A 22,168-nucleotide genomic window follows, 5' to 3' on the forward strand; every position below is an offset into this window, starting at 1 on the left:
TTTTGTTGAAACAGATTATAATTGGAAGTTTCCCTCGAGAAACGTGAAGCGAATCCCATCCATTGACAAGAAAAGTCCATTTATAGTCACCAATGCCTTTGAAAGCCTTATTACTCGCCTTAAATGGTTTTATAATGTCATTATCGATGTTATGTTTAATTTTTTTACAATTTTTGTTAAAACATATTATAATTGGATGTTTCCCTCGGGAAACGTGAAGCGAATCCCATCCATTGATAAGAAAAGTCCATTTATAGTCACCAATGCCTTTGTAAGCCTTATTACTCGCTGTAAATGGTTATATAATCTCATTATTGATTTTAAGTTGAATTTTTTTGAATTTTTTGTTAAAACAGATTATAATTGGATGTTTCCCTCGGGAAACGTGAAGTGAATCCCATCCATTGACAAAAAAAGTCCGTTTATAGTCACCAATACCTTTGAAAGCCTTATTACTCGCTTTAAATGGTTTTATAATCTCGTTATTGATTTTAAGTTGAACTTTTTTGCATTTTTCGTTAAAACAGATTATAATTGGATGTTTCCCTCGGGAAACGTGATGCGAATCCCATCCATTGACAAGAAAAGTCCATTTATAGTCACCAATGCCTTTGTAAGCCTTATTACTCGCTTTAAATGGTTTTATAATCTCATTATTGATTTTAAGTTTAATTTTTTTACATTTTTTGTTAAAACAGATTATAATTGGATGTTTCCTTCGGGTAACGTGAAGCGAATCCCATCCATTGACAAGAAAAGTCCATTTATAGTCACCAATGCCTTTGAAAGCCTTATTACTCGCTTTAAATGGTTTTATAATCTCGTTATTGATTTTAAGTTGAATTTTTTTGCATTTGTCCTCAAAACAGATTATAATTGGATGTTTCCCTCGAGAAACGTGAGGTGAATCCCATCCATTGACAAGAAAATTCCATTTATAGTCAGCAATGCCTTTGAAAGCCTTATTACTCGCTTTAAATGGTTTGATAATCTCATTATTGATGTTAAGTTTAATTTTTTTACAGTTTTTGTTAAAACAGATTATAATTGGATGTTTTCCTCGGGAAACGTGAAGCGAATCCCATCCATTGATAAGAAAAGTCCATTTATAGTCACCAATGCCTTTGTAAGCCTTATTACTCGCTTTAAATGGTTATATAATCTCATTATTGATTTGAAGTTGAATTTTTTTGAATTTTTTGTTAAAACAGATTATAATTGGATGTTTTCCTCGGGAAACGTGAAGCGAATCCCATCCATTGACAAGAAAAGTCCATTTATAGTCACCAATGCCTTTGTAAGCCTTATTACTCGCTTTAAATGGTTATATAATCTCATTATTGATTTGAAGTTGAATTTTTTTGAATTTTTTGTGAAAACAGATTATAATTGGATGTTTTCCTCGGGAAACGTGAAGCGAATCCCATCCATTGACAAGAAAAGTCCATTTATAGTCACCAATGCCTTTGTAAGCCTTATTACTAACTTTAAATGGTTTTATAATCTCATTATTGATTTTAAGTTTAATTTTTTTACATTTTTTGTTTAAACAGATTATAATTGGATGTTTCCCTCGAGAAACGTGAAGCGAATCCCATCCATTCAAGACAAAAGTCCATTTATAGTCACCAATGCCTTTGTAAGCCTTATTACTCGCTTTAAATGTTTTTATAATCCCGTTTTTCATTTTTAGTTGAACTTTTTTGCATTTTTCGTTAAACCAGATTATAATTGGATGTTTCCCTCGGGAAACGTGAAGCGAATCCCATCCATTGACAAGAAAAGTCCATTTATAGTCACCAATGCCTTTGAAAGCCTTATTACTCGCTTTAAATGGTTTTATAATCTCATTTTTGATGTTAAGTTTAATTTTTTTACAGTTTTTGTTAAAACAGATTATAATTGGATGTTTCCCTCGAGAAACGTGAAGTGAATCCCATCCATTGATAAGAAAAGTCCATTTATAGTCACCAATGCTTTTGTAAGCCTTATTACTCGCTTTAAATGGTTTTATAATCTCATTATTTATTTTAAGTTTAATTTTTTTACATTTTTTGTTAAAACAGATTATAATTGGTTGTTTTCCTCATTAAACGTGAAGCGAATCCCATCCATTGACAAGAAAAGTCCATTTATAGTCACCAATGCCTTTGTAAACCTTATTACTCGCTTTAAATGGTTTTATAATCTCATTATTGTTTTTAAATTGAATTTTTTTGAATTTTTTGTTAAAACAGATTATAATTGGATGTTTCCATCGAGAAACGTGAAGCAAATCCCATCCATTCAAGAAAAAAGTCCATTTATAGTCACCAATGCCTTTGTAAGCCGTATTACTCGCTTTAAATGTTTTTATAATCCCGTTATTGATTTTAAGTTGAACTTTTTTGCATTTTTCATTAAAACAGATTATAATTGGATGTTTCCCTCGAGAAACGTGAGGCGAATCCCATCCATTGACAAGAAAAGTCCATTTATAGTCACCAATGCCTTTGAAAGCCTTATTACTCGCTTTAAATGGTTTTATAATCTCATTATTGATGTTAAGTTTAATTTTTTTACAGTTTTTGTTAAAACAGATTATAATTGGATGTTTCTCTCGAGAAACGTGAAGCGAATCCCATCCATTGACAAGAAAAGTCCATTTATAGTCACCAATGCCTTTGTAAGCCTTATTACTCGCTTTAAATGGTTTTACAATCTCATTATTGATTTTAAGTTTAATTTTTTTATATTTTTTGTTAAAACAGAATATAATAAGATATTTCCCTCGAGAAACGTGAAGCGAATCCCATCCATTGAAAAGAAAAGTCCATTTATAGTCACCAATGCCTTTGTAAGCCTTATTACTCGCTTTAAATGGTTTTATAATTTCATTATTGATTTTAAGTTTAATTTTTTTACTTTTTTTGTTGAAACAGATTATAATTGGAAGTTTCCCTCGAGAAACGTGAAGCGAATCCCATCCATTGACAAGAAAAGTCCATTTATAGTCACCAATGCCTTTGTAAGCCTTATTACTCGCTTTAAATGGTTTTATAATTTCATTATTGATTTTAAGTTTAATTTTTTTACTTTTTTTGTTGAAACAGATTATAATTGGAAGTTTCCCTCGAGAAACGTGAAGCGAATCCCATCCATTGACAAGAAAAGTCCATTTATAGTCACCAATGCCTTTGTAAGCCTTATTACTCGCTTTAAATGTTTTTATAATCCCGTTATTGATTTTAAGTTGAACTTTTTTGTATTTTTCATTAAAACAGATTATAATTGGATGTTTCCCTCGAGAAACGTGAGGCGAATCCCATCCATTGACAAGAAAAGTCCATTTATAGTCACCAATGCCTTTGAAAGCCTTATTACTCGCTTTAAATGGTTTTATAATCTCATTATTGATGTTAAGTTTAATTTTTTTACAGTTTTTGTTAAAACAAATTATAATTGGATGTTTTCCTTGGGAAACGTGAAGCGAATCCCATCCATTGACAAGAAAAGTCCATTTATAGTCACCAATGCCTTTGTAAGCCTTATTACTCGCTTTAAATGGTTATATAATCTCATTATTGATTTGAAATTGAATTTTTTTGAATTTTTTGTTAAAACAGATTATAATTGGATGTTTTTCTCGAGAAACGTTAAGCGAATCCCAGCCATTGACAAGAAAAGTCCATTTATAGTCACCAATGCCTTTGTAAGCCTTATTACTCGCTTTAAATGGTTTTATAATCTCATTATTGATTTTAAGTTTAATTTTTTTACATTTTTTGTTAAAACAGATTATAATAGGATGTTTCCCTCGAGAAACTTAAAGCTAATCACATCCATTGACAAGACAAGTCCAGTTATAGTCACCAATGCCTTTGTAAGCCTTATTACTCGCTTTAAATGGTTTTATAATCTCATTATTGATTTTAAGTTTAATTTTTTTACATTTTTTGTTAAAACAGATTATAATTGGATGTTTCCCTCGAGAAACATGACGCGAATCCCATCCATTGACAAGAAAAGTCCATTTATAGTCACCAATACCTTTGTAAGCTACTCGCTTTAAATGGTTTTATAATCTCATTATTGATTTTAAGTTTAATTTTTTTACATTTTTGTTAAATCAGATTATAATTGGATGTTTCGCTCGAGAAACATGAAGCGAAACCCATCCATTGACAAGAAAAGTTCATTTACAGTCCCCAATGCCTTTGTAAGCCTTATTACTCGCTTTAAATGGTTTTATAATCTCGTTATTGATTTTAAGTTTAATTTTTTAACATTTTTTGTTAAAACAGATTATAATAGGATGTTTCCCTCGAGAAACTTGAAGCGAATTCAATCCATTGATAAGAAAAGTCCAGTTATAGTCACCAATGCCTTTGTAAGCCTTATTACTCGCTTTAAATGGTTTTATAATCTCATTATTGATTTTAAGTTTAATTTTTTGTATTTTTTTTAAAACAGATTATAATTGGATGTTTTCCTCGAGAAACGTGAAGCGAATCCCATCCATTGACAAGAAAAGTCCATTTATAGTCACCAATGCCTTTGTAAACCTTATTACTCGCTTTAAATGGTTTTATAATCTCATTATTGATCTTAAATTGAATTTTTTTGATTTTTTTGTTAAAACAGATTATAATTGGATATTTCCCTCGGGAAACGTGAAGCGAATCCCATCCATTGACAAGAAAAGTCAATTTATAGTCACCAATGCCTTTGTAAACCTTATTACTCGCTTTAAATGTTTTTATAATCCCGTTATTGATTTTAAGTTGAACTTTTTGGCATTTTTCATTAAAACATAATATAATTGGATGTTTCCCTCGAGAAACGTGAAGCGAATCCCATCCATTGACAATAAAAGTCCATTTATAGTCACCAATGCCTTTGTAAGCCTTATTACTCGCTTTAAATGGTTTTATAATCTCATTATTGATTTTAAGTTTAATTTTTTTAAATTTTTTGTTAAAACAAATTATAATTGGATGTTTCCCTATAGAAACGTGAAGCGAATCCCATCCTTTGACAAGAAAAGTCCATTTATAGTCACCAATGCCTTTGTAAGCCTTATTACTCGCTTTAAATGGTTTTATAATCTCGTTATTGATTTTAAGTTGAACTTTTTTGCATTTTTCGTTAAAATAGATTATAATTGGATGTTTCCCTTGGGAAACATCAAGTGAATCCCATCCATTCAAGAGAAAAGTCCAGTTATAGTCACCAATGCCTTTGTAAGCCTTATTACTAGCTTTAAATGGTTTTATAATCTCATTATTGATTTTAAGTTTAATTTTTTTACATTTTTTGTTTAAACAGATTATAATTGGATGTTTCCCTCGAGAAACGTGAAGCGAATCCCATCCATTCAAGACAAAAGTCCATTTATAGTCACCAATGCCTTTGTAAGCCTTATTACTCGCTTTAAATGTTTTTATAATCCCGTTTTTCATTTTTAGTTGAACTTTTTTGCATTTTTCGTTAAACCAGATTATAATTGGATGTTTCCCTCGGGAAACGTGAAGCGAATCCCATCCATTGACAAGAAAAGTCCATTTATAGTCACCAATGCCTTTGAAAGCCTTATTACTCGCTTTAAATGGTTTTATAATCTCATTTTTGATCTTAAATTGAATTTTTTTGATTTTTTTGTTAAAACAGATTATAATTGGATATTTCCCTCGGGAAACGTGAAGCGAATCCCATCCATTGACAAGAAAAGTCAATTTATAGTCACCAATGCCTTTGTAAACCTTATTACTCGCTTTAAATGTTTTTATAATCCCGTTATTGATTTTAAGTTGAACTTTTTGGCATTTTTCATTAAAACATAATATAATTCGATGTTTCCCTCGAGAAACGTGAAGCGAATCCCATCCATTGACAATAAAAGTCCATTTATAGTCACCAATGCCTTTGTAAGCCTTATTACTCGCTTTAAATGGTTTTATAATCTCATTATTGATTTTAAGTTTAATTTTTTTAAATTTTTTGTTAAAACAAATTATAATTGGATGTTTCCCTATAGAAACGTGAAGCGAATCCCATCCTTTGACAAGAAAAGTTCATTTATAGTCACCAATGCCTTTGTAAGCCTTATTACTCGCTTTAAATGGTTTTATAATCTCGTTATTGATTTTAAGTTGAACTTTTTTGCATTTTTCGTTAAAATAGATTATAATTGGATGTTTCCCTTGGGAAACATCAAGTGAATCCCATCCATTCAAGAGAAAAGTCCAGTTATAGTCACCAATGCCTTTGTAAGCCTTATTACTAGCTTTAAATGGTTTTATAATCTCATTATTGATTTTAAGTTTAATTTTTTTACATTTTTTGTTTAAACAGATTATAATTGGATGTTTCCCTCGAGAAACGTGAAGCGAATCCCATCCATTCAAGACAAAAGTCCATTTATAGTCACCAATGCCTTTGTAAGCCTTATTACTCGCTTTAAATGTTTTTATAATCCCGTTTTTCATTTTTAGTTGAACTTTTTTGCATTTTTCGTTAAACCAGATTATAATTGGATGTTTCCCTCGGGAAACGTGAAGCGAATCCCATCCATTGACAAGAAAAGTCCATTTATAGTCACCAATGCCTTTGAAAGCCTTATTACTCGCTTTAAATGGTTTTATAATCTCATTTTTGATGTTAAGTTTAATTTTTTTACAGTTTTTGTTAAAACAGATTATAATTGGATGTTTCCCTCGAGAAACGTGAAGTGAATCCCATCCATTGATAAGAAAAGTCCATTTATAGTCACCAATGCTTTTGTAAGCCTTATTACTCGCTTTAAATGGTTTTATAATCTCATTATTTATTTTAAGTTTAATTTTTTTACATTTTTTGTTAAAACAGATTATAATTGGTTGTTTTCCTCATTAAACGTGAAGCGAATCCCATCCATTGACAAGAAAAGTCCATTTATAGTCACCAATGCCTTTGTAAACCTTATTACTCGCTTTAAATGGTTTTATAATCTCATTACTGTTTTTAAATTGAATTTTTTAGAATTTTTTGTTAAAACAGATTATAATTGGATGTTTCCATCGAGAAACGTGAAGCAAATCCCATCCATTCAAGAAAAAAGTCCATTTATAGTCACCAATGCCTTTGTAAGCCGTATTACTCGCTTTAAATGTTTTTATAATCCCGTTATTGATTTTAAGTTGAACTTTTTTGCATTTTTCATTAAAACAGATTATAATTGGATGTTTCCCTCGAGAAACGTGAGGCGAATCCCATCCATTGACAAGAAAAGTCCATTTATAGTCACCAATGCCTTTGAAAGCCTTATTACTCGCTTTAAATGGTTTTATAATCTCATTATTGATGTTAAGTTTAATTTTTTTACAGTTTTTGTTAAAACAGATTATAATTGGATGTTTCTCTCGAGAAACGTGAAGCGAATCCCATCCATTGACAAGAAAAGTCCATTTATAGTCACCAATGCCTTTGTAAGCCTTATTACTCGCTTTAAATGGTTTTATAATCTCATTATTGATTTTAAGTTTAATTTTTTTATATTTTTTGTTAAAACAGAATATAATAGGATATTTCCCTCGAGAAACGTGAAGCGAATCCCATCCATTGAAAAGAAAAGTCCATTTATAGTCACCAATGCCTTTGTAAGCCTTATTACTCGCTTTAAATGGTTTTATAATTTCATTATTGATTTTAAGTTTAATTTTTTTACTTTTTTTGTTGAAACAGATTATAATTGGAAGTTTCCCTCGAGAAACGTGAAGCGAATCCCATCCATTGACAAGAAAAGTCCATTTATAGTCACCAATGCCTTTGTAAGCCTTATTACTCGCTTTAAATGGTTTTATAATTTCATTATTGATTTTAAGTTTAATTTTTTTACTTTCTTTGTTGAAACAGATTATAATTGGAAGTTTCCCTCGAGAAACGTGAAGCGAATCCCATCCATTGACAAGAAAAGTCCATTTATAGTCACCAATGCCTTTGTAAGCCTTATTACTCGCTTTAAATGGTTTTATAATTTCATTATTGATTTTAAGTTTAATTTTTTTACTTTCTTTGTTGAAACAGATTATAATTGGAAGTTTCCCTCGAGAAACGTGAGGCGAATCCCATCCATTGACAAGAAAAGTCCATTTATAGTCACCAATGCCTTTGAAAGCCTTATTACTCGCTTTAAATGGTTTTATAATCTCATTATTGATGTTAAGTTTAATTTTTTTACAGTTTTTGTTAAAACAGATTATAATTGGATGTTTCTCTAGAGAAACGTGAAGCGAATCCCATCCATTGACAAGAAAAGTCCATTTATAGTCACCAATGCCTTTGTAAGCCTTATTACTCGCTTTAAATGGTTTTATAATCTCATTATTGATTTTAAGTTTAATTTTTTTATATTTTTTGTTAAAACAGAATATAATAGGATATTTCCCTCGAGAAACGTGAAGCGAATCCCATCCATTGAAAAGAAAAGTCCATTTATAGTCACCAATGCCTTTGTAAGCCTTATTACTCGCTTTAAATGGTTTTATAATTTCATTATTGATTTTAAGTTTAATTTTTTTACTTTTTTTGTTGAAACAGATTATAATTGGAAGTTTCCCTCGAGAAACGTGAAGCGAATCCCATCCATTGACAAGAAAAGTCCATTTATAGTCACCAATGCCTTTGTAAGCCTTATTACTCGCTTTAAATGGTTTTATAATTTCATTATTGATTTTAAGTTTAATTTTTTTACTTTCTTTGTTGAAACAGATTATAATTGGAAGTTTCCCTCGAGAAACGTGAAGCGAATCCCATCCATTGACAAGAAAAGTCCATTTATAGTCACCAATGCCTTTGTAAGCCTTATTACTCGCTTTAAATGTTTTTATAATCCCGTTATTGATTTTAAGTTGAACTTTTTTGTATTTTTCATTAAAACAGATTATAATTGGATGTTTCCCTCGAGAAACGTGAGGCGAATCCCATCCATTGACAAGAAAAGTCCATTTATAGTCACCAATGCCTTTGAAAGCCTTATTACTCGCTTTAAATTGTTTTATAATCTCATTATTGATGTTAAGTTTAATTTTTTTACAGTTTTTGTTAAAACAAATTATAATTGGATGTTTTCCTTGGGAAACGTGAAGCGAATCCCATCCATTGACAAGAAAAGTCCATTTATAGTCACCAATGCCTTTGTAAGCCTTATTACTCGCTTTAAATGGTTATATAATCTCATTATTGATTTGAAATTGAATTTTTTTGAATTTTTTATTAAAACAGATTATAATTGGATGTTTTTCTCGAGAAACGTTAAGCGAATCCCAGCCATTGACAAGAAAAGTCCATTTATAGTCACCAATGCCTTTGTAAGCCTTATTACTCGCTTTAAATGGTTTTATAATTTCATTATTGATTTTAAGTTTAATTTTTTTACTTTTTTTGTTGAAACAGATTATAATTGGAAGTTTCCCTCGAGAAACGTGAAGCGAATCCCATCCATTGACAAGAAAAGTCTACTTATAGTCACCAATGCCTTTGTAAGCCTTATTACTCGCTTTAAATGTTTTTATAATCCCGTTATTGATTTTAAGTTGAACTTTTTTGTATTTTTCATTAAAACAGATTATAATTGGATGTTTCCCTCGAGAAACGTGAGGCGAATCCCATCCATTGACAAGAAAAGTCCATTTATAGTCACCAATGCCTTTGAAAGCCTTATTACTCGCTTTAAATGGTTTTATAATCTCATTATTGATGTTAAGTTTAATTTTTTTACAGTTTTTGTTAAAACAGATTATAATTGGATGTTTCTCTCGAGAAACGTGAAGCGAATCCCATCCATTGACAAGAAAAGTCCATTTATAGTCACCAATGCCTTTGTAAGCCTTATTACTCGCTTTAAATGGTTTTATAATCTCATTATTGATTTTAAGTTTAATTTTTTTATATTTTTTGTTAAAACAGAATATAATAGGATATTTCCCTCGAGAAACGTGAAGCGAATCCCATCCATTGAAAAGAAAAGTCCATTTATAGTCACCAATGCCTTTGTAAGCCTTATTACTCGCTTTAAATGGTTTTATAATTTCATTATTGATTTTAAGTTTAATTTTTTTACTTTTTTTGTTGAAACAGATTATAATTGGAAGTTTCCCTCGAGAAACGTGAAGCGAATCCCATCCATTGATAAGAAAAGTCCAGTTATAGTCACCAATGCCTTTGTAAGCCTTATTACTCGCTTTAAATGGTTTTATAATCTCATTATTCATTTTAAGTTTAATTTTTTTACATTTTTTGTTAAAACAGATTATAATTGGATGTTTCCCTCGAGAAACATGACGCGAATTCCATCCATTGACAAGAAAAGTCCATTTATAGTCACCAATACCTTTGTAAGCATTATTACTCGATTTAAATGGTTTTATAATCTCATTATTGATTTTAAGTTTAATTTTTTTACATTTTTGTTAAATCAGATTATAATTGGATGTTTCGCTCGAGAAACATGAAGCGAAACCCATCCATTGACAAGAAAAGTTCATTTATAGTCCCTAATGCCTTTGTAAGCCTTATTACTCGCTTTAAATGGTTTTATAATCTCGTTATTGATTTTAAGTTTAATTTTTTAACATTTTTTGTTAAAACAGATTATAATAGGATGTTTCCCTCGAGAAACTTGAAGCGAATTCCATCCATTGATAAGAAAAGTCCAGTTATAGTCACCAATGCCTTTGTAAGCCTTATTACTCGCTTTAAATGGTTTTATAATCTCATTATTGATTTTAAGTTTATTTTTTTTGTATTTTTTTTAAAACAGATTATAATTGGATGTTTTCCTCGAGAAACGTGAAGCGAATCCCATCCATTGACAAGAAAAGTCCATTTCTAGTCACCAATGCCTTTGTAAACCTTATTACTCGCTTTAAATGGTTTTATAATCTCATTATTGATCTTAGATTGAATTTTTTTGAATTTTTTGTTAAAATAGATTATAATTGGATGTTTCTCTCGGGAAACGTGAAGCGAATCCCATCCATTCAAGACAAAAGTCCATTTATAGTCACCAATGCCTTTGAAAGCCTTATTACTCGCTTTAAATGGTTTTATAATCTCATTATTGATGTTAAGTTTAATTTTTTTACAGTTTTTGTTAAAACAGATTATAATTGGATGTTTCTCTCGAGAAACGTGAAGCGAATCCCATCCATTGACAAGAAAAGTCCATTTATAGTCACCAATGCCTTTGTAAGCCTTATTACTCGCTTTAAATGGTTTTATAATCTCATTATTGATTTTAAGTTTAATTTTTTTATATTTTTTGTTAAAATAGAATATAATAGGATATTTCCCTCGAGAAACGTGAAGCGAATCCCATCCATTGAAAAGAAAAGTCCATTTATAGTCACCAATGCCTTTGTAAGCCTTATTACTCGCTTTAAATGGTTTTATAATCTCATTTTTGATTTTAAGTTTAATTTTTTTACTTTTTTTGTTGAAACAGATTATAATTGGAAGTTTCCTTCGGGTAACGTGAAGCGAATCCCATCCATTGACAAGAAAAGTCCATTTATAGTCACCAATGCCTTTGTAAGCCTTATTATTCGCTTTAAATGGTTTTATAATCTCATTATTGATTTTAAGTTTAATTTTTTTATATTTTTTGTTAAAATAGAATATAATAGGATATTTCCCTCGAGAAACGTGAAGCGAATCCCATCCATTGAAAAGAAAAGTCCATTTATAGTCACCAATGCCTTTGTAAGCCTTATTACTCGCTTTAAATGGTTTTATAATCTCATTTTTGATTTTAAGTTTAATTTTTTTACTTTTTTTGTTGAAACAGATTATAATTGGAAGTTTCCCTCGAGAAACGTGAAGCGAATCCCATCCATTGACAAGAAAAGTCCATTTATAGTCACCAATGCCTTTGAAAGCCTTATTACTCGCCTTAAATGGTTTTATAATGTCATTATCGATGTTAAGTTTAATTTTTTTACAATTTTTGTTAAAACATATTATAATTGGATGTTTCCCTCGGGAAACGTGAAGCGAATCCCATCCATTGATAAGAAAAGTCCATTTATAGTCACCAATGCCTTTGTAAGCCTTATTACTCGCTTTAAATGGTTATATAATCTCATTATTGATTTTAAGTTTAATTTTTTTGAATTTTTTGTTAAAACAGATTATAATTGGATGTTTCCCTCGGGAAACGTGAAGCGAATCCCATCCATTGACAAAAAAAGTCCGTTTATAGTCACCAATGCCTTTGTAAGCCTTATTACTCGCTTTAAATGGTTATATAATCTCATTATTGATTTGAAGTTGAATTTTTTTGAATTTTTTGTTAAAACAGATTATAATTGGATGTTTTCCTCGGGAAACGTGAAGCGAATCCCATCCATTGACAAGAAAAGTCTATTTATAGTCACCAATGCCTTTGTAAGCCTTATTACTAGCTTTAAATGGTTTTATAATCTCATTATTGATTTTAAGTTTAATTTTTTTACATTTTTTGTTTAAACAGATTATAATTGGATGTTTCCCTCGAGAAACGTGAAGCGAATCCCATCCATTGACAAGAAAAGTCCATTTATAGTCACCAATGCCTTTGTAAACCTTATTACTCGCTTTAAATGGTTTTATAATCTCATTATTGATCTTAAATTGAATTTTTTTGAATTTTTTGTTAAAACAGATTATAATTGGATGTTTCCCTCGGGAAACGTGAAGCGAATCCCATCCATTCAAGACAAAAGTCCATTTATAGTCACCAATGCCTTTGTAAGCCTTATTACTCGCTTTAAATGTTTTTATAATCCCGTTTTTCATTTTAAGTTGAACTTTTTTGCATTTTTCGTTAAACCAGATTATAATTGGATGTTTCTCTCGGGAAACGTGAAGCGAATCCCATCCATTGACAAGAAAAGTCCATTTATAGTCACCAATGCCTTTGTAAACCTTATTACTCGCTTTAAATGGTTTTATAATCTCATTATTGATCTTAAATTGACTTTTTTTGAATTTTTTGTTAAAACAGATTATAATTGGATGTTTTCCTCGGGAAACGTGAAGCAAATCCCATCCATTCAAGACAAAAGTCCATTTATAGTCACCAATGCCTTTGTAAGCCTTATTACTCCCTTTAAATGTTTTTATAATCCCGTTATTGATTTTAAGTTGAACTTTTTTGTATTTTTTGTTAAAACAGATTATAATAGGATGTTTCCCTCGAGAAACGTGAAGCGAATCCCATCCATTGACAAGAAAAGTCCATTTATAGTCACCAATGCCTTTGTAAGCCTTATTACTCGCTTTAAATGTTTTTATAATCCCGTTATTGATTTTAAGTTGAACTTTTTTGCATTTTTCATTAAAACAGAATATAATTGGATGTTTCCCTCGAGAAACGTGAAGCGAATCCCATCCATTGACAATAAAAGTCCATTTATAGTCACCAATGCCTTTGTCTGCCTTATTACTCGCTTTAAATGTTTTTATAATCTCATTATTGATTTTAAGTTTAATTTTTTTACATTTTTTGTTAAAACATATTATAATTGGATGTTTTCTTCGGGTAACGTGAAGCGAATCCCATCCATTGACAAGAAAAGTCCATTTATAGTCACCAATGCCTCTGAAAGCCTTATTACTCGCTTTAAATGGTTTTATAATCTCGTTATTGATTTTAAGTTGAATTTTTTTGCATTTTTCCTCAAAACAGATTATAATTGGATGTTTCCCTCGAGAAACGTGAGGTGAATCCCATCGATTGACAAGAAAATTCCATTTATAGTCACCAATGCCTTTGTAAGCCTTATTACTCGCTTTAAATGTTTTTATAATCCCGTTTTTCATTTTAAGTTGAACTTTTTTGCATTTTTCGTTAAACCAGATTATAATTGGATGTTTCCCTCAGGAAACGTGAAGCGACTCCCATCCATTGACAAGAAAAGTCCATTTATAGTCACCAATGCCTTTGTAAACCTTATTACTCGCTTTAAATGGTTTTATAATCTCATTATTGATCTTAAATTGACTTTTTTTGAATTTTTTGTTAAAACAGATTATAATTGGATGTTTCCCTCGGGAAACGTGAAGCAAATCCCATCCATTCAAGACAAAAGTCCATTTATAGTCACCAATGCCTTTGTAAGCCTTATTACTCGCTTTAAATGTTTTTATAATCCCGTTATTGATTTTAAGTTGAACTTTTTTGCATTTTTTGTTAAAACAGATTATAATAGGATGTTTCCCTCGAGAAACGTGAAGCGAATCCCATCCATTGACAAGAAAAGTCCATTTATAGTCACCAATGCCTTTGTAAGCCTTATTACTCGCTTTAAATGTTTTTATAATCCCGTTATTGATTTTAAGTTGAACTTTTTTGCATTTTTCATTAAAATAGAATATAATTGGATGTTTCCCTCGAGAAACGTGAAGCAAATCCCATCCATTGACAATAAAAGTCCATTTATAGTCACCAATGCCTTTGTAAGCCTTATTACTCGCTTTAAATGTTTTTATAATCTCTCTATTGATTTTAAGTTTAATTTTTTTACATTTTTTGTTAAAACAGATTATAATTGGATGTTTTCTTCGGGTAACGTGAAGCGAATCCCATCCATTGACAAGAAAAGTCCATTTATAGTCACCAATGCCTTTGAAAGCCTTATTACTCGCTTTAAATGGTTTTATAATCTCGTTATTGATTTTAAGTTGAATTTTTTTGCATTTTTCCTCAAAACAGATTATAATTGGATGTTTCCCTCGAGAAACGTGAGGTGAATCCCATCCATTGACAAGAAAATTCCATTTATAGTCACCAATGCCTTTGTAAGCCTTATTACTCGCTTTAAATGTTTTTATAATCTCATTATTGATTTTAAGTTGAATATTTTTACATTTTTTGTTAAAACAGATTATAATTGGATGTTTCCTTCAGGTAACGTGAAGCGAATCCCTTCCATTGGCAAGAAAAGTCCATTTATAGTCACCAATGCCTTTGTAAGCCTTATTACTCGCTTTAAATGGTTATATAATCTCATTATTGATTTTAAGTTGAATTTTTTTGAATTTTTTGTTAAAACAGATTATAATTGGATGTTTCCCTCGGGAAACGTGAAGTGAATCCCATCCATTGACAAAAAAAGTCCGTTTATAGTCACCAATAACTTTGAAAGCCTCATTACTCGCTTTAAATGGTTTTATAATCTCGTTATTGATTTTAAGTTGAACTTTTTTGCATTTTTCGTTAAAACAGATTATAATTGGATGTTTCCCTCGGGAAACGTGATGCGAATCCCATCCATTGACAAGAAAAGTCCATTTATAGTCACCAATGCCTTTGTAAGCCTTATTACTCGCTTTAAATGGTTTTATAATCTCATTATTGATTTTAAGTTTAATTTTTTTACATTTTTTGTTAAAACAGATTATAATTGGATGTTTCCTTCGGGTAACGTGAATCGAATCCCATCCATTGACAAGAAAAGTCCATTTATAGTCACCAATGCCTTTGGAAGCCTTATTACTCGCTTTAAATGGTTTTATAATCTCGTTATTGATTTTAAGTTGAATTTTTTTGCATTTTTCCTCAAAACAGATTATAATTGGATGTTTTCCTCGAGAAACGTGAGGTGAATCCCATCCATTGACAAGAAATTCCATTTATAGTCAGCAATGCCTTTGAAAGCCTTATTACTCGCTTTAAATGGTTTGATAATCTCATTATTGATGTTAAGTTTAATTTTTTTATAGTTTTTGTTAAAACAGATTATAATTGGATGTTTTCCTCAGGAAATGTGAAGCGAATCCCATCCATTGATAAGAAAAGTCCATTTATAGTCACCAATGCCTTTGTAAGCCTTATTACTCGCTTTAAATGGTTATATAATCTCATTATTGATTTGAAGTTGAATTTTTTTGAATTTTTTGTTAAAACAGATTATAATTGGATGTTTTCCTCGGGAAACGTGAAGCGAATCCCATCCATTGAGAAGAAAAGTCCATTTATAGTCACCAATGCCTTGGTAAGCCTTATTACTCGCTTTAAATGGTTATATAATCTCATTATTGATTTGAAGTTGAATTTTTTTGAATTTTTTGTTAAAACAGATTATAATTGGATGTTTTCCTCGGGAAACGTGAAGCGAATCCCATCCATTGACAAGAAAAGTCCATTTATAGTCACCAATGCCTTTGTAAGCCTTATTACTAGCTTTAAATGGTTTTATAATCTCATTATTGATTTTAAGTTTAATTTTTTTACATTTTTTGTTTAAACAGATTATAATTGGATGTTTCCCTCGAGAAACGTGAAGCGAATCCCATCCATTCAAGACAAAAGTCCATTTATAGTCACCAATGCCTTTGTAAGCCTTATTACTCGCTTTAAATATTTTTATAATCCCGTTTTTCATTTTAATTTGAACTTTTTTGCATTTTTCGTTAAACCAGATTATAATTGGATGTTTCCCTCGGGAAACGTGAAGCGAATCCCATCCATTGAGAAGAAAAGTCCATTTATAGTCACCAATGCCTTTGTAAACCTTATTACTCGCTTTAAATGGTTTTATAATCTCATTATTGATCTTAAATTGACTTTTTTTGAATTTTTTGTTAAAACAGATTATAATTGGATGTTTCCCTTGGGAAACGTGAAGTAAATCCCATCCATTCAAGACAAAAGTCCATTTATAGTCACCAATGCCTTTGTAAGCCTTATTACTCGCTTTAAATGTTTTTATAATCCCGTTATTGATTTTAAGTTGAACTTTTTTGCATTTTTTGTTAAAACAGATTATAATTTGATGTTTCCTTCGGGTAACGTGAAGCGAATCCCATCCATTGACAAGAAAAGTCCATTTATAGTCACCAATGCCTTTGTAAGCCTTATTACTCGCTTTAAATGTTTTTATAATCCCGTTATTGATTTTAAGTTGAACTTTTTTGCATTTTTCATTAAAACAGAATATAATTGGATGTTTCCCTCGAGAAACGTGAAGCGAATCCCATCCATTGACAATAAAAGTCCATTTATAGTCACCAATGCCTTTGTAAGCCTTATTACTCGCTTTAAATGTTTTTATAATCTCATTATTGATTTTAAGTTTAATTTTTTTACATTTTTTGTTAAAACAGATTATAATTGGATGTTTTCTTCGGGTAACGTGAAGCAAATCCCATCCATTGACAAGAAAAGTCCATTTATAGTCACCAATGCCCTTGAAAGCCTTATTACTCGCTTTAAATGGTTTTATAATCTCGTTATTGATTTTAAGTTGAATTTTTTTGCATTTTTCCTCAAAACAGATTATAATTGGATGTTTCCCTCGAGAAACGTGAGGTGAATCCCATCCATTGACAAGAAAATTCCATTTATAGTCACCAATGCCTTTGTAAGCCTTATTACTCGCTTTAAATGTTTTTATAATCTCGTTATTGATTTTAAGTTGAACTTTTTTGCATTTTTTGTTAAAACAGATTATAATTGGATGTTTCCTTCGGGTAACGTGAAGCGAATCCCATCCATTGACAAGAAAAGTCCATTTATAGTCACCAATGCCTTTGTAAGCCTTATTACTCGCTTTAAATGGTTATATAATCTCATTATTGATTTTAAGTTGAATTTTTTTGAATTTTTTGTTAAAACAGATTATAATTGGATGTTTCCCTCGGGAAACGTGAAGTGAATCCCATCCTTTGACAAAAAAAGTCCGTTTATAGTCACCAATACCTTTGAAAGCCTCATTACTCGCTTTAAATGGTTTTATAATCTCGTTATTGATTTTAAGTTGAACTTTTTTACATTTTTCGTTAAAACAGATTATAATTGGAGGTTTCCCTCGAGAAAAGTGATGCGAATCCCATCCATTGACAAGAAAAGTCCATTTATAGTCACCAATGCCTTTGTAAGCCTTATTACTCGCTTTAAATGGTTTTATAATCTCATTATTGATTTTAAGTTTAATTTTTTTACATTTTTTGTTAAAACAGATTATAATTGGATGTTTCCTTCGGGTAACGTGAAGCGAATCCCATCCATTGACAAGAAAAGTCCATTTATAGTCACCAATGCCTTTGGAAGCCTTATTACTCGCTTTAAATGGTTTTATAATCTCGTTATTGATTTTAAGTTGAATTTTTTTGCATTTTTCCTCAAAACAGATTATAATTGGATGTTTCCCTCGAGAAACGTGAGGTGAATCCCATCCATTGACAAGAAAATTCCATTTATAGTCAGCAATGCCTTTGAAAGCCTTATTACTCGCTTTAAATGGTTATATAATCTCATTATTGATTTGAAGTTGAATTTTTTTGAATTTTTTGTTAAAACAGATTATAATTGGATGTTTTCCTCGGGAAACGTGAAGCAAATCCCATCCATTCAAGACAAAAGTCCATTTATAGTCACCAATGCCTTTGTAAGCCTTATTACTCCCTTTAAATGTTTTTATAATCCCGTTATTGATTTTAAGTTGAACTTTTTTGTATTTTTTGTTAAAACAGATTATAATAGGATGTTTCCCTCGAGAAACGTGAAGCGAATCCCATCCATTGACAAGAAAAGTCCATTTATAGTCACCAATGCCTTTGTAAGCCTTATTACTCGCTTTAAATGTTTTTATAATCCCGTTATTGATTTTAAGTTGAACTTTTTTGCATTTTTCATTAAAACAGAATATAATTGGATGTTTCCCTCGAGAAACGTGAAGCGAATCCCATCCATTGACAATAAAAGTCCATTTATAGTCACCAATGCCTTTGTCTGCCTTATTACTCGCTTTAAATGTTTTTATAATCTCATTATTGATTTTAAGTTTAATTTTTTTACATTTTTTGTTAAAACATATTATAATTGGATGTTTTCTTCGGGTAACGTGAAGCGAATCCCATCCATTGACAAGAAAAGTCCATTTATAGTCACCAATGCCTCTGAAAGCCTTATTACTCGCTTTAAATGGTTTTATAATCTCGTTATTGATTTTAAGTTGAATTTTTTTGCATTTTTCCTCAAAACAGATTATAATTGGATGTTTCCCTCGAGAAACGTGAGGTGAATCCCATCGATTGACAAGAAAATTCCATTTATAGTCACCAATGCCTTTGTAAGCCTTATTACTCGCTTTAAATGTTTTTATAATCCCGTTTTTCATTTTAAGTTGAACTTTTTTGCATTTTTCGTTAAACCAGATTATAATTGGATGTTTCCCTCAGGAAACGTGAAGCGACTCCCATCCATTGACAAGAAAAGTCCATTTATAGTCACCAATGCCTTTGTAAACCTTATTACTCGCTTTAAATGGTTTTATAATCTCATTATTGATCTTAAATTGACTTTTTTTGAATTTTTTGTTAAAACAGATTATAATTGGATGTTTCCCTCGGGAAACGTGAAGCAAATCCCATCCATTCAAGACAAAAGTCCATTTATAGTCACCAATGCCTTTGTAAGCCTTATTACTCGCTTTAAATGTTTTTATAATCCCGTTATTGATTTTAAGTTGAACTTTTTTGCATTTTTTGTTAAAACAGATTATAATAGGATGTTTCCCTCGAGAAACGTGAAGCGAATCCCATCCATTGACAAGAAAAGTCCATTTATAGTCACCAATGCCTTTGTAAGCCTTATTACTCGCTTTAAATGTTTTTATAATCCCGTTATTGATTTTAAGTTGAACTTTTTTGCATTTTTCATTAAAATAGAATATAATTGGATGTTTCCCTCGAGAAACGTGAAGCAAATCCCATCCATTGACAATAAAAGTCCATTTATAGTCACCAATGCCTTTGTAAGCCTTATTACTCGCTTTAAATGTTTTTATAATCTCTCTATTGATTTTAAGTTTAATTTTTTTACATTTTTTGTTAAAACAGATTATAATTGGATGTTTTCTTCGGGTAACGTGAAGCGAATCCCATCCATTGACAAGAAAAGTCCATTTATAGTCACCAATGCCTTTGAAAGCCTTATTACTCGCTTTAATTGGTTTTATAATCTCGTTATTGATTTTAAGTTGAATTTTTTTGCATTTTTCCTCAAAACAGATTATAATTGGATGTTTCCCTCGAGAAACGTGAGGTGAATCCCATCCATTGACAAGAAAATTCCATTTATAGTCACCAATGCCTTTGTAAGCCTTATTACTCGCTTTAAATGTTTTTATAATCTCATTATTGATTTTAAGTTGAATATTTTTACATTTTTTGTTAAAACAGATTATAATTGGATGTTTCCTTCGGGTAACGTGAAGCGAATCCCTTCCATTGACAAGAAAAGTCCATTTATAGTCACCAATGCCTTTGTAAGCCTTATTACTCGCTTTAAATGGTTATATAATCTCATTATTGATTTTAAGTTGAATTTTTTTGAATTTTTTGTTAAAACAGATTATAATTGGATGTTTCCCTCGGGAAACGTGAAGTGAATCCCATCCATTGACAAAAAAAGTCCGTTTATAGTCACCAATACCTTTGAAAGCCTCATTACTCGCTTTAAATGGTTTTATAATCTCGTTATTGATTTTAAGTTGAACTTTTTTGCATTTTTCGTTAAAACAGATTATAATTGGATGTTTCCCTCGGGAAACGTGATGCGAATCCCATCCATTGACAAGAAAAGTCCATTTATAGTCACCAATGCCTTTGTAAGCCTTATTACTCGCTTTAAATGGTTTTATAATCTCATTATTGATTTTAAGTTTAATTTTTTTACATTTTTTGTTAAAACAGATTATAATTGGATGTTTCCTTCGGGTAACGTGAAGCGAATCCCATCCATTGACAAGAAAAGTCCATTTATAGTCACCAATGCCTTTGGAAGCCTTATTACTCGCTTTAAATGGTTTTATAATCTCGTTATTGATTTTAAGTTGAATTTTTTTGCATTTTTCCTCAAAACAGATTATAATTGGATGTTTCCCTCGAGAAACGTGAGGTGAATCCCATCCATTGACAAGAAATTCCATTTATAGTCAGCAATGCCTTTGAAAGCCTTATTACTCGCTTTAAATGGTTTGATAATCTCATTATTGATGTTAAGTTTAATTTTTTTATAGTTTTTGTTAAAACAGATTATAATTGGATGTTTTCCTCGGGAAATGTGAAGCGAATCCCATCCATTGATAAGAAAAGTCCATTTATAGTCACCAATGCCTTTGTAAGCCTTATTACTCGCTTTAAATGGTTATATAATCTCATTATTGATTTGAAGTTGAATTTTTTTGAATTTTTTGTTAAAACAGATTATAATTGGATGTTTTCCTCGAGAAACGTGAAGCGAATCCCATCCATTGAGAAGAAAAGTCCATTTATAGTCACCAATGCCTTGGTAAGCCTTATTACTCGCTTTAAATGGTTATATAATCTCATTATTGATTTCAAGTTGAATTTTTTTGAATTTTTTGTTAAAACAGATTATAATTGGATGTTTTCCTCGGGAAACGTGAAGCGAATCCCATCCATTGACAAGAAAAGTCCATTTATAGTCACCAATGCCTTTGTAAGCCTTATTACTAGCTTTAAATGGTTTTATAATCTCATTATTGATTTTAAGTTTAATTTTTTTACATTTTTTGTTTAAACAGATTATAATTGGATGTTTCCCTCGAGAAACGTGAAGCGAATCCCATCCATTCAAGACAAAAGTCCATTTATAGTCACGAATGCCTTTGTAAGCCTTATTACTCGCTTTAAATATTTTTATAATCCCGTTTTTCATTTTAAGTTGAACTTTTTTGCATTTTTCGTTAAACCAGATTATAATTGGATGTTTCCCTCGGGAAACGTGAAGCGAATCCCATCCATTGAGAAGAAAAGTCCATTTATAGTCACCAATGCCTTTGTAAACCTTATTACTCGCTTTAAATGGTTTTATAATCTCATTATTGATCTTAAATTGACTTTTTTTGAATTTTTTGTTAAAACAGATTATAATTGGATGTTTTCCTCGGGAAACGTGAAGCAAATCCCATCCATTCAAGACAAAAGTCCATTTATAGTCACCAATGCCTTTGTAAGCCTTATTACTCCCTTTAAATGTTTTTATAATCCCGTTATTGATTTTAAGTTGAACTTTTTTGTATTTTTTGTTAAAACAGATTATAATAGGATGTTTCCCTCGAGAAACGTGAAGCGAATCCCATCCATTGACAAGAAAAGTCCATTTATAGTCACCAATGCCTTTGTAAGCCTTATTACTCGCTTT

This window comes from Theobroma cacao, chromosome 9 (assembly GCF_053813885.1).
Source record: "Theobroma cacao isolate CCN51 chromosome 9, ASM5381388v1, whole genome shotgun sequence".
Lineage (NCBI taxonomy): Eukaryota > Viridiplantae > Streptophyta > Magnoliopsida > Malvales > Malvaceae > Theobroma > Theobroma cacao.